Raw genomic sequence first — 12,487 nt, 5'->3', positions numbered from 1 at the left:
CAGAGTTGGGACGAGGAGGAGGAGTGAGGCAGGAGAGAACAAGTGAGGAGGTTAGCAGGGGAGAGGGAGGGAGAAAGAGAAAGAGAAGAGGAAGGTCTTGAGGAGTTGCCTGAACTTAAGGAGCTCCGGCTGAAGGTGGAGAGAGGCAGGGAGACTGCTCCAGAGGGAGGCACCTGCAGAGGATAAACATCTACCCTTAAATCTCTGCTTGGAAAAATGGCTCTAAAAGGAGAGTATTTAGGAAGAGAGTGTTGTAGATAGTGTGGGCCCTGGCCACAGAAAGCTTTGTGGACTATGCAGAGGGTCTTGAACTTGATCCTAACAGTCATGGGAAGCCAGTGGACGGATTTCAACGCTGGAGAGATGCAGTCCCTGGGATTGAGGCCAAGGTTAAGTCTTACAGTTCTGTTCGGGATGAGTTGTAGTGGACGGAGAGTAGAAGTAGGAAGATTGAGAAAGTGGCAGTTCCAGTATTGATGCAGAGATCATTAGCAGCACACCAATACTGAATTGCAGACAGACAGTCAAGAATGAGCAAGGAGGAGAAGAGGCCAAGGGTAGCCTGAAAGAGAGAGCTGCGTGTCACCCACATTACACTGAAATTTAGAGGTGAAGGTAGAGATCCTGTGGGCCAGACGGGCCATGTAGACATTGAAGAACCAAGGGGATAGGTTAGATCCCTGGGGGACACCCCAAGTAGAGAGAGTGATAGAGGAGAGAAAGGACCCACATTTCACCTGGGAAGGATGGTCAGAGAGAAAGGAGGCAAGCCACTCCAGTGCCAGATCTGTGATGCCCAGTTATCACAGAGATAGGAGATCAGGATGTTGTGGTTTACCATGTCAAAGGCAGAAGAGAGATTGAGAAGAATGAGGACAGAAGGAGAATGAAAGTCAAGATTTGAGAGTAGGTCTTCACGGGTGTTCAGAAGAGCAGTTTCCGTGCCTCTGGATGCTCTAAAGCCAAGCTGATAGTCATGGAGATAACCAACATATCCAGGGTGGAGGGTAATCTGAGAAATAGACATTGTTCCAAGAGTTTGCCCAGAAAGGGAGTGATAGAGATCGGGCGATAGTTAGCTGGGATAGAAGGGTCAGCAGAGGGTCTTTTGACCAAAGGGTGCACAAGAGAGTGCTTGAGAGAAGTGGGGAAAACTCCAGTGGCAAAAGAGAGGTTTCAGAGGTCGGCCATGGTTGGAGCAAGAGAATCAATGTTGTCCTTGATGGTTTTAAGAGAGAATGGTCAACCTGTTTGAGGGAGGCATTCATGGACTGGACGTGTCTAGAGACCTCCTCCGGTCAGTTTGTCAGTTTCGTTTAAGGGCAGTCAGCTCAGAGTTGTACCAGGCATTGCACTTTTTGGAAGGCTTCAGATGGACCCTTATGACAGGAGCAAGAATGTCAAGAGTGTTTGAAATGGAGTTCTGAAAGATAATAGGGCTGTGTCAGGATGGGAGTGAGATGCATGAGTAGAAGGAGGAGAGTAGGCAGAGGCAAAGGCAGCCACTGTCACTCTTTTCATTGGTCAGATGACCTTGAAGGCAGGGTTCAGTGAAGGGTGTGCCAGTGCTAGAGGAGAAGAGAGCTTCATGTGGCAAGAGAGAAGAGAATGAGAGAGAAGGAGTGTCGCATAGGTTGCAGAAAGACCAGAAGAATCAAGATGGATGTTAACATCCCCCAATAGGAGGAGTTGGGAGGAGGAGGCAAGGAGAGAGGAGGCCAGGTCAACCCATTCAGAGAGGAAGCTGGTGGACTGGACAGGCAGCCAATAGAAAGTGGCCAGAGTAAGAGAGGCGAAAGGAGAGAGAGAGAGCCTACAGACCAGACATTCAAGGGAAGACTAGACCTGAGTTGGAATGATAGAAACAGTGATCCACTTGTTAAAGATCAGGGATACTCCCCATCCTGGCCTGTTAGGCCTGGGTACAGCAAGGATATTGTAGCCTTCAGGGAGAAGTGTGTCAAAACTCGTGACAGAGCTGTCCTTGACGAGGATGTCAGAGGATGTCAGAGCAGTGCATGTAGGCAAGAGAGCCTGTACAGTTGCAAGCGACAAGGGAGCAGTTGTGAGAGGGGTGGTGAGGTTAGTAGAAAACAAGTTAGAGAAGGTTTACATAGCTGGCAAGGGAGCCTGGGCGGCAGTAGAAACAGATGGAAATGAAATTAAATGAAAACCTGCAATTCTTTTGCTTGATGCAGGCGATTCACACAATAATACTGGGAGAAGGTGAAAATTGAAAAACTCAAAATGCTATTTGGAGGAGGAAAAAAGATGCCATCAAGCTTTGGAATGACCTCCCCCATGACTTTAGAGAGTCTAATAAACTTCATCAGAAAGAGACTCAAAACCCTTCTGTTTATATATTGACTCCTAGGTGAACACTGATTGTTTTGAACCACAGAGCTTAGATGACCTGGCTTTAGGCGGTATATAAATACCAATATCAATAGCAATCACATAACTCTAGAGGTCCGAAGTGGAAAAATACACCATGCAAAGTTGGGGATTTGGAGGTGGGTTGGTGAGTCAGTTACATGCAGAACATTTTAGGTTTATGTGGGGAACACTGCAGGACTCTCACAAGATTACAGAAGCAACCTCGCAAGATATGCTAAAAACAATATCTGAGTCAAATGCAACCATGAGTGATCGGGATAATGGGAGAGGGTTGGGGAGGGAAAAAGCAATTGAGTGGAGTGAGGGGTCTGGAAAAAGGAAGGCGGGCAAATGTTTAGTTCCTGTGAGGATGTGGAAGACTTTTAATTCCAAGCATTTTTTGCCGTTATTAGTGGAATCTGCGAACCACCACTCTACCACAGGAATTTCTGTTATTGGACATGATTACTGTGAAATGATTGCTGTAATAAGGAGTTTGAAAAAAAGGTTTAACTTCTGCAGCACCTACATCTACTGAGCAGGGGGCAATGTGTTTGGGTAACAAATTAATGGTGTGACAAGGTTGGCTAGTGGACTTAAAATAAAGATATTGGAGCAATATGTACAGAAGCTACGGCCAAAGGCCATAGCTAGTGAGACCTCAAGAAACTATGCAACATTTACAAAGGTCAAGGCTATAGACCATGTCCACTTGCAATAGCCTAAGGCTGTGGCTAATGGGCCTGAAAGAAAACTATTGGTGCACCACTAACTGTGGCCAAAGCCAAAGGGCCTTTGCTAGTGAGACCTCAAGAAACTGCGCAACATGTTCGGCCATGGACAGTAGTCACGGTGAAGGCCATGGCTAGAAGTCCCAAAAGAAAACTATTTGTGCAACATGTACAGTGGCTACGGCTAAAGGCCATGGCTAGTTGTCCCTAAGGAAACTTTAGTGTAACAAAACTCTTGAATTTCCGTGAAAAAAAACTAGTTAAGAGAAATTTAAGGTGAACAGATTTAACTCTACAAAATTCCTGAAATTCAGCACTCGCATATCAAACAAGTTCATCTTAACAATGCATCCTCTGTTGTGCTGTGCATGACCAGCATGATGACATTACTGATGACATCATTGGTGACATCACTGATGGCGTCACTAATGACATTATACATTACATCTCTGAGGAGATCAAGATTGTAATCATAAATGACATTATTAATTATATGAGTTTGAATATCTTTGTTCACCTATTTTGATACATATTTGATTGTATTACACTTAACAATAGTACCAATGTAACATGGAACAACACACTGATACAGAAGTATCTTATGATTATGTGTGGAACATTCATTTGTAGTACTTAGAAACATATACAATTAAAAACAAAAATATGTAACGCTAAACAAATGGTTTGAATTCCATGTATTAGTAAACAGTTACAATATGTAATTGCAGGGAAAGTACCTGATTCAGGTACATCTATTGCAGGTATTTCCAGCATAATATATTACATATTTCCAGTAGTAACGAAAACAAAAAAAAGAACAGATAGAAGTTAAACATGCTAAATAATAAGTGTTGTGAGAATAGTAAAGGTACACATTTGAATCTATAATGCTCCTTACTGTAACAACATTACATGAACACATTATTTTCTAAATGTGAAGTTTTATTTTAAAAAAACTAAAATCACATATACAGAAAGTATGTTCCCATGTGCATTGTGAAAGTATCAGATATAATAATTCGAAGTTTGTTTAATATACAAAAGAAATCTGTTACATATACTATCAGTGATGTCATGTCTGATGTCATGTGTAATGCCATCAGTGATATAATCAGTGATGTCATGTGTGATTAGTGGTCCCCAAAGAAACCTATTGGTGCAATATGTACATTGGCCAAGGCATAAGGCCATGGTGAAAGGCTATGGCTACTGGGCCAAAAAGAAACATATTGGTGTAACATATACAGTTGTCACAGTCAAAGGCTGTGGCAGCTGGTTATGGCCAATGAAAAGCTATTGGTGCAACAATGACAGTTGCCCTACCCAAAGGTCATGGCTACTCGGCCCCAAAGAAACCTAATGGTGCAATGTGTTCAGCGCCCAATGTCAAAGGCCATGGCTAGTGGGTCCCAAAGATAAATATTTTTGCAATAGGTACAGTGGCCATTGCTGTACGTCGTGACCAGTGGTCATGGCCAAAGGCCATGGCTAGGGGGCTCAGAAGAATGCTATTTGTGCAACATGGATAGTGGCCAAGTCAAAAGAAACCTGTTGGTGCAACATATATAATTGTCAAGGCCGAAAGCCGCAGCTTCCATCCATGGATGAAGGGCATGGCTAGTGGGCCCCAAAGAAACGTGTTGGTGTGACATATACAATGACAATGGCGAAGGCCATGGCTTGTGGGCCGCAAAGAAACCGAATGGTACAACATTTGCAGTGGTGAGGGATGAAGACCATGGCAATGATCATGGCTAGTGGGCCCCAAAGACCCATATTGGAGTAACATATACAGTTGCCACAGCCAAAGGGTGTGGCCACTGGTATGGCCGACAGGCCATGGCTAGTGAGCCTCATAGAAGCTATTGGTCCAACATTGACAGTGGCCATGGGTGAAGGCCATGGCTAGTGGGCCCCAAAGAAACCTAATGGTGCATTGTACACTGTGTCCAAGGCCAAATATAATGGCTAGTGGGCCCCAATGAAACGTATTGTTGCAACATGTACAGTAGCCATGGCTAAATACCTTGCCAATGGGCACGGCCGAAGGCCATGGCTAGTGGGCCCCAAATAATACTATTTGTGCAACATGGACAGTGGCCAAGGCCAAAGAAACCTATTGGTGCAATATGTACAGTGGCCAAGTCCGAAGTCCATCGTTACCGGCCATGGCTGAAGGCCATGGCTAATGGACCCCAAAGAAACTTATTGGTACAACATTTCCAGTGGCCAAGGCTGAAGACCATGGACATGGTCATGGCCGAAGGTCATGGCTAGTGGACCCCCGAATAAAGCTATTAGTGCAAAATTGTCATGGGACAAGGCCTAAGTCCATGCATAGCAGCCCCCATAGAAACATATTGTTCCGACATGCCCAGTGGCTAAGGACACAGGCTGTGGCTACTTGTCAAGACCAAAGGCCATGGCTATGGTACAACATATACAGTGGCCAAGACCAAAGGCTAAGAGAAAATGTTCTCATGGTTAGTGGGCCCCAAAGAAACCTATGGGTGCAGCATGTGCAGTGGCCATAGCTAGATTGCCCCAAATATACTATAGTATAACAAAACCATTTGAATTCAGCAAAAAGATTTTAGATACGAGAGAGAGTTAAGGTGATCAGATTTAACGTGACAAATGCATAGAAACAGACCCTTTGAAATTCAATGAAAAAACGTTTAGTTTGAAAACAGTTAAGATGGACAATACTTAAAAAAAACGTTCTAATTCAGTGAAAAGCAAGAATTAAAGAGACATTAAGGTGAACATTTAACACAACGAAGTGCTTGAAATTCAGAAGACAATTCGGGCAAAGCCACCCTAACTACTTGCCGCCTGTTGTGCAGTGTATGACCACAATGATGAAATCAGAGATTGCATCACTGATGACATGACTGATGGGCATCACTGGTTTGGTCTGAGCTCATGGTGCACATACATGGAACAATAAGCAGGCCCCAGACAGACAATTACATTTTTATACATGATGATGAACTCTAATCTTAGTGTCATTTTCTGGTCAGAGTATATGTTTCCTCCTTACTAGAGTGTCCCTTCATGTGCCTCAAATGTGTATGCCTTGATGTTTTACATATACATTTTGTACTAAAACAATTGTGTTGTAATTCTTGTATTGTCAGCTGTTGATTCCAAGGTTAACATTAGTCAAGATTCTGATAGTCTTGGACTTGATTCTACTAGCCAAACATACCACATTACAAATATTCTACTTCTATGGTACATGCTGCAGATTTGATTTGTTGGTAGGCTTTATGGATCATTTGTTTTGTTATGAAGCTAGACTGAGCTACAGCCAGAAAATATTCTCAGATTTCCCAATTAAGGCTGTACCCTTTGAATGATCTGGAGCTTTGTAGGCCCTGCATTCTCTGTGTGACAGCATTTTCATACCAAAGCTGTACAATATTTTGTGAAATGGTTTTGTCAGATGATACGTCATCCCAAAGGTATTTTAGCTCAGATTGCTCCACTTTGGTGAGATAGGCTGTGACTTATCTAGCATCAGCAGTTGAACTGTCTGCTAGGAATTGAAATTCAAGAGGCCAATGATAGGTTTGCAATCATGGATGTACTTGGATGCTTCATCTCTTTTAGGTTATATGGGGTTTGGGAGAGTTGCCTTTGACACAGGGCCTAACTGAAGACAATCAACTGTTTACTTGACCTTTGGGATAAACTGGTCTATGGAATCCAAAGTATTATTTGTTGAAGTATTTACCTTTTGGTTTTGTATCGACGTTGGCAGTATTTGCCACACTTTTCCTTTGATGTCTGTCGAGAATATTGCTGAAGCCATGCAGTGCGTGTTTTTATGCGCTGTTGTAAGCTAATTCCCTTTTATTGTCTTCTCTTTCAGCTAAGGTGAATGCTGAAGCGGGCGGTCAGCTGTGCAAAAGTAGAATGTCAATTTCAAGTAAGCAGAATTCTAAGGGTTCCGGAGTGGCGTGGGTGTTAATATTTCTGAACTAACTGTATTGTCCACTCTCCTAGGATGCAGTAGAGCGATGCGCTGGAAACTCTGACGAGTACACAAGTATGTAGAAAAGTTGGCATTGCTGCAGAGGCCCAGGAGAGCAAGTGAAGCAGCAAGGATCTGGAACCAAGTAAATTGAGTGGAGCTGCTGAAATACTGGAATCCTCTTGCACGTGGAGCCGGAATCACATCAAGCATTACACCACTTGCAACTGCTGAGGAAAAAACGCTAAGGCCTGGATGTGGCCCATGGTGGGGTTTTTATAGCCCTGGGATATACCCTTCCACTAGACCGCCAGGGATACTGGCAGTATGAGCTGCTTGGGGGCCATTTTGGGTCCTAGTCTGGGGCACTTATTATTTGCATACAGATGTCACGCCAGCTAGCAACCTTCATCATCCAAATGTCCCTGGTGACTGTATGAATGGATGCCTGGCTCTCTGCTAGGGATCACGACATAATCACAGCTAATTTAAAAAAAACAAAACAAGAAAGTTATTTTTCTTTACCAATATACTTAAAAATAGTTATCTGGGTGGTTCCAAAAGGAGCCTTTGGGTTCTTTTACTAATATTAAACTGCCTGCGGTAGCAGCTGTGTGAACTTTTCAAAGAAAGTATATGGCCCTATCACATTGATTCTGCGAAGTCTGGTGAAGTTTTGTCCAGGGGAGGGCAAAGTTATAGGGGAGTCACAACATTTGTGGTTTTTCCCATAGATGCAATGTAAAATAATGTTTGCTCATGTTTACACCCCAAACTACTGGATGGATGTTTACCAAATTTGCACCAGGAGCGGGTGCTTGGTCCCGAAAGTCTGCTTTTTTAAATTTGGTGTAAATCCATTCAGTAGTCTTGTCTAAAACAGCCAAAAAGTAGGTACAAAAAGTTACTGATATCTGGGTTTGATCCATGGGCTCACTTCCCGACTGTTCCAGAGGATGGCATGATGTCAGTGGACATCCGACATGCCCGCTGATTGGATGGTGAAAATCATGAGATGCGTCATATTTTCTGAAATGCCAGCCATGTTGTATCCACAGACAGCGCCCGCTGTCCAAGTACAGCATGCTGGGGAAAAGTCTGGGAAACACATTTGGGGTTGTTTGGTGGTGGAAAGAGTGGCTTAGAAGGGTGGGAGAGTCGAAGAAACATGATATGGGGCTATTTTTATAGGCTGGAAAAGGGCATGCAGTTGCCATGGTAGTCTACGGACAGTGCGGCAGTCCACTGATAGTGTCGTTAACAGACAGCTTGGGAAACACATTTGGAGTTAATTGGCTATTGAAAGAGGGTTTGGAAAGGGTAGGTGACTGGAATAAAGTTGTTATGGAGATGTTTCTATACATGGAAATACGAGTTTGCAGATGCTGCAGAGTCTACTGTCAAATTCAGTATCTGCAGACATAGTAATATGTGTATAGTAATTGTATGTACTGTAGAGGGAGTATACAATATTTGTAATATGGTTATCAAACATGTATATGTTTTTTTGTAAACATAACAAATAGGATTACTTCTTGTAGGTTTACTTAGTTGTAGATGGTGATGAAGGAGACATCTGTGGTTCTTTGTCTGTACTAAAAACACAGTATAATATGTTAACTAGGATAGTTTGAAATGTTTAATTGCATACAATGTCACATATTCATGCATGTTTTAGACCCTCATAAACAGTACATGCTACGTACAATGTTTGGTGCAGAATTAGTGAGAACTACATTATTGTTGTATTGATATTAAATGACCATTGAGTCGCTAGGACAAAAAAAACCCATACAGGATCAAAAAGAAGCTACTACATTTATGTGAGTGTAAGTTTGACAGTATGTTTATCCGAAATGTGTTGTACTTAAGGGAATGATTACGGTGCTTAGACACCTGTTAGTGTATTTTAGGTAGATTTGATGTTAGAGGAAGTGTTGTGGTAACAAGAATTGTGATGGAGTATTTGAAGTGTAGTGCAATGAAGGGTATTTTTAAAGCAGTTTGATAGCTGTTGGCGTATTCTAACTATTTTGACTTTTAAACGTATTGTTGTAGTATGTTGGATGTTGTTAGATACCAGTTGGCATATTCTAACTGTTGATAGTGCTACAGTTCAGTGACTAAATTTGGGTTTAAGGATTATAAAGAAGGCATTTGCTAGATTTGTGGTAACCTATGTTTTAGAGTAACAGAAGTGTGAATACATTTAAACCAACCACTTGTTTTTTTTTTTAACATTTGCAGTATACTGGCCTGCAGTGGTTGTGGCACCATAGTGGTAGATTATGCCTACTGTTGTGAAGGTGATACTTGGCCGTGTGTGAAGCTAGTAAGTTTACAGTTGTTTTTGGCACCATCTGCATTGTAACTTGAAAGCATTAGTATCAGATATCGGCTATGTGAGTTTTTTTTATGGTAGAACGATTGTCTGAATTGCAAAAAGTGCATAATATGCCATGGTTTGCATTTTACAGAAGCTAGTAAAATGTATTGTATTAACAATTTGGTATGGATACATACAGAAATTGTTCATTAGGGATGTTTTCTTGTAAAACATGGTTGCAGAGACTGCATGTATGTTTCCATGTGTATGAAATCTGGAAGATTTCATTTATATGTTTTTGGGCTCTAGTACTTCTAGGGTACATGAGACATTCTTGTGGATCTTCCTGTGTATTTATAGTGAATTTCACCATTCCTCTACAAAAGTCCAATTATTGCCTTCTACCTGAGACACTAGATGTGTTGTCAGGGTTATTTGTGGCATTTCTATGAAGGACACGCATTTGCAAACAGAACTGGTCTGAGCCGTTTAAGTAAATGTTTTGGACAATTGGTGGTAATAGGAAGAGAAGATTAATTGCTACGTGTGCAAAGCAATTTACTCCATTTGTGTTGCTAAATTTAAATGGACCAGATAGTTGTGTTTCTGTTTTATGATGGGCCTGCACTTGTTTTTTGAGAATACATATTTGTCTTTTTGTCTTCTTAAGGAATAGCAGTTGTTTTTAGTTTCTTTGGGGGTATTGTTGGGAGATCTCTTAAAGGTTCTGTGTGTATTACTTTTCTTTTTAAAGGTTTATTTTTTTTAGGTACAGGGTACATATCTAGTTAGTGGGTGTACAGTCCACATAGCCTATTGTATTCTAGGATGCAAGGAATGTCAGCATTGGTTTTGTTTGCATCAAAGTCGACTATTAATGAACCTTCAAGTGTACGTAGATCTGACAGTGCTATTAACTCATACCTTCCTTTACGACTGTGCTGCCAATGCCAATCAATTTGTGAGCTAGGGTTATACCTTGCGATTTGTGAATAGTGACAGCATATGCAGGAGACAAAGAGAATTGTTCTCTGTGCACGTACATGTCTTTGATAAGAAGGAATTTTGCTATTATGCTACCTATTTTTTTAACTTCTGCCAGTTTTTCAAATTGGATGGTGACACAGTGAATGTTGTTGTCATGTGGATGTAATTGGAAGCCAACAACTGTGCCAATAGCTCCATTGACTAAACCTTGTGCTATGTCAAGGGTACGTTTTAGAATGTCTCTGCAATTTAGACACAACGTTAACATTTTCTGTAATCCAGCTGTATTGGAGATAGATTTCTTCTATTTAGTCATTCTGTTGTTTGCTGACACATAGGGAGTGTAATGCTGTGCACTTCTAATTTGTCTGTGGAGCAGACATGCAGTATGGGTTGCATTTCTTTTTTTTAAAATTGTTTCATTGAATTGACAACAGCTTGGCAGGGGTAGGTCTTAAGGACATGCATTTTATATGTTGTTGAGTTAATTGTTCCATTACATCAGGAGCAGATGTGATTCACCCATATAGCTCATGGATTAGACTACTGTTTAAGATATGTTTTTGCATCTTTAGTAAGCAGACCAGTTGTAATGCTTTTTTAAATGTTAGCAAAGGTCTGCAGAGTGATGCATGTTTTGAGTTAGTTCCCTGTACTGAAAATGTTGCTATATATTTATAATTCCCATGCTGCCGAGTGTTTTTGTGGCATTGTTTGTGTCCTAATGTTTTGAAAATATGTTGACCTTTTGCTGGTGTTAACTGAAGGAGGTGTCTGAAAATAATAACGTGTTTTCCTCCAAACAGTTGTTTGTAGTCGTTTTTTAGGACTACTTGCATTCTGAGGTGAATTAAAGCCAACATGAGGTTAGAAACCATGCTTATTTCATCTATTAGGAGCACTTTCATTTGTTTCAGCTTCTGCTGATAATTTGTACTATTTTAATTTGTTTTGCTGTTCTACTGGAAGGAGCAGTAGTCAGTGTAAAGTAACACCTCCTATGTTGTAGGCAGTTAAACCTGTGGGGGCTGTTAAAATAGCTGCAAGGTTGTTGTTTGTTACGCTTTGTAGAAATGTGCTCATTATTTTAATTACAAATGTTTTTCCAGAACCAGCTTCACCACTTACATACAGGAGCATAGGTTTATAATTTTTACAGCTACAACTTTTAGTTTCATGTTTAAAACCATGTTCAATTTCTTCATTGGCTTCTAGATAAATGGTAAGATGTTCATCATTTAGCTGTGATTTGAGCACTGACAAGTCTTCTTCCAATTGTTTATATTGATATGTGGTGTTTTCTACTTCGGTCATGGCTATTTCTGGTTCATTTAGAATTTCTCCAAGTGGTTTTTGGCTTCCTTTAAGGGAAGGTTGCCTGCCCTCAGGAGTGTCTTTATCTAGTTGAGCTTCAACTTCTTCCTCTTGATGGCATTTATTGTACAACATTTCTTTGGAATTGCTTGAAATTGACATTAGTTATACTTCTTTAATTTGCATTGAATGCAGCTTCAAATGAATCATGGTTACCTAATAATTGTTCTAATTTTCTCCATGGTTAAACAAGTTGCAGTAGGGCCATGTAATAAAGTTCCCTATTTTGCAGGGATTTAAATGATAATTTGATATGATTGATTAGATTCGATTGGATACGTTTGACTAGACTTCCTTCACAAGTAGAAACTACATATTTGCCCGTTGTCTCATCTGGTGTGACCTTATTTTTGTAGGAGTAGTTTTGGGTTATGTGGTACAGGCCCATGTTTTCCAAAGCAGGACTACTGTTTGGGTAGTATGTGTCTATGAGATTGTTTTTTTAAATGTCCTGGCTGTTGGGATCATTTGTGGCTATTCATTCTATCTCTTGGTGGGTTCCAGTACTCTTTTTCGGGATGAAGATGGACCAAGGTATAGCCAGATAATGTGTTCAGATTTGCCATATAATGCTGTACCTGTTAAATGGTCTGCAGGTTCATAGCACATGCATTCTCTATGGGAGAGCATTTTTATACCAAAGCTGTACAATTTATGTGACAGTGTTTTGTTAGATGATTTGTCATCTCAGTGGTCGTTTAGCTCTGTTTTCTC

Source organism: Ambystoma mexicanum, chromosome 7q (assembly GCF_040938575.1).
Source record: "Ambystoma mexicanum isolate Mex_15411 chromosome 7q, UKY_AmexF1_1, whole genome shotgun sequence".
NCBI lineage: Eukaryota > Metazoa > Chordata > Amphibia > Caudata > Ambystomatidae > Ambystoma > Ambystoma mexicanum.
Note: the sequence above shows the minus strand (reverse complement) of the source record.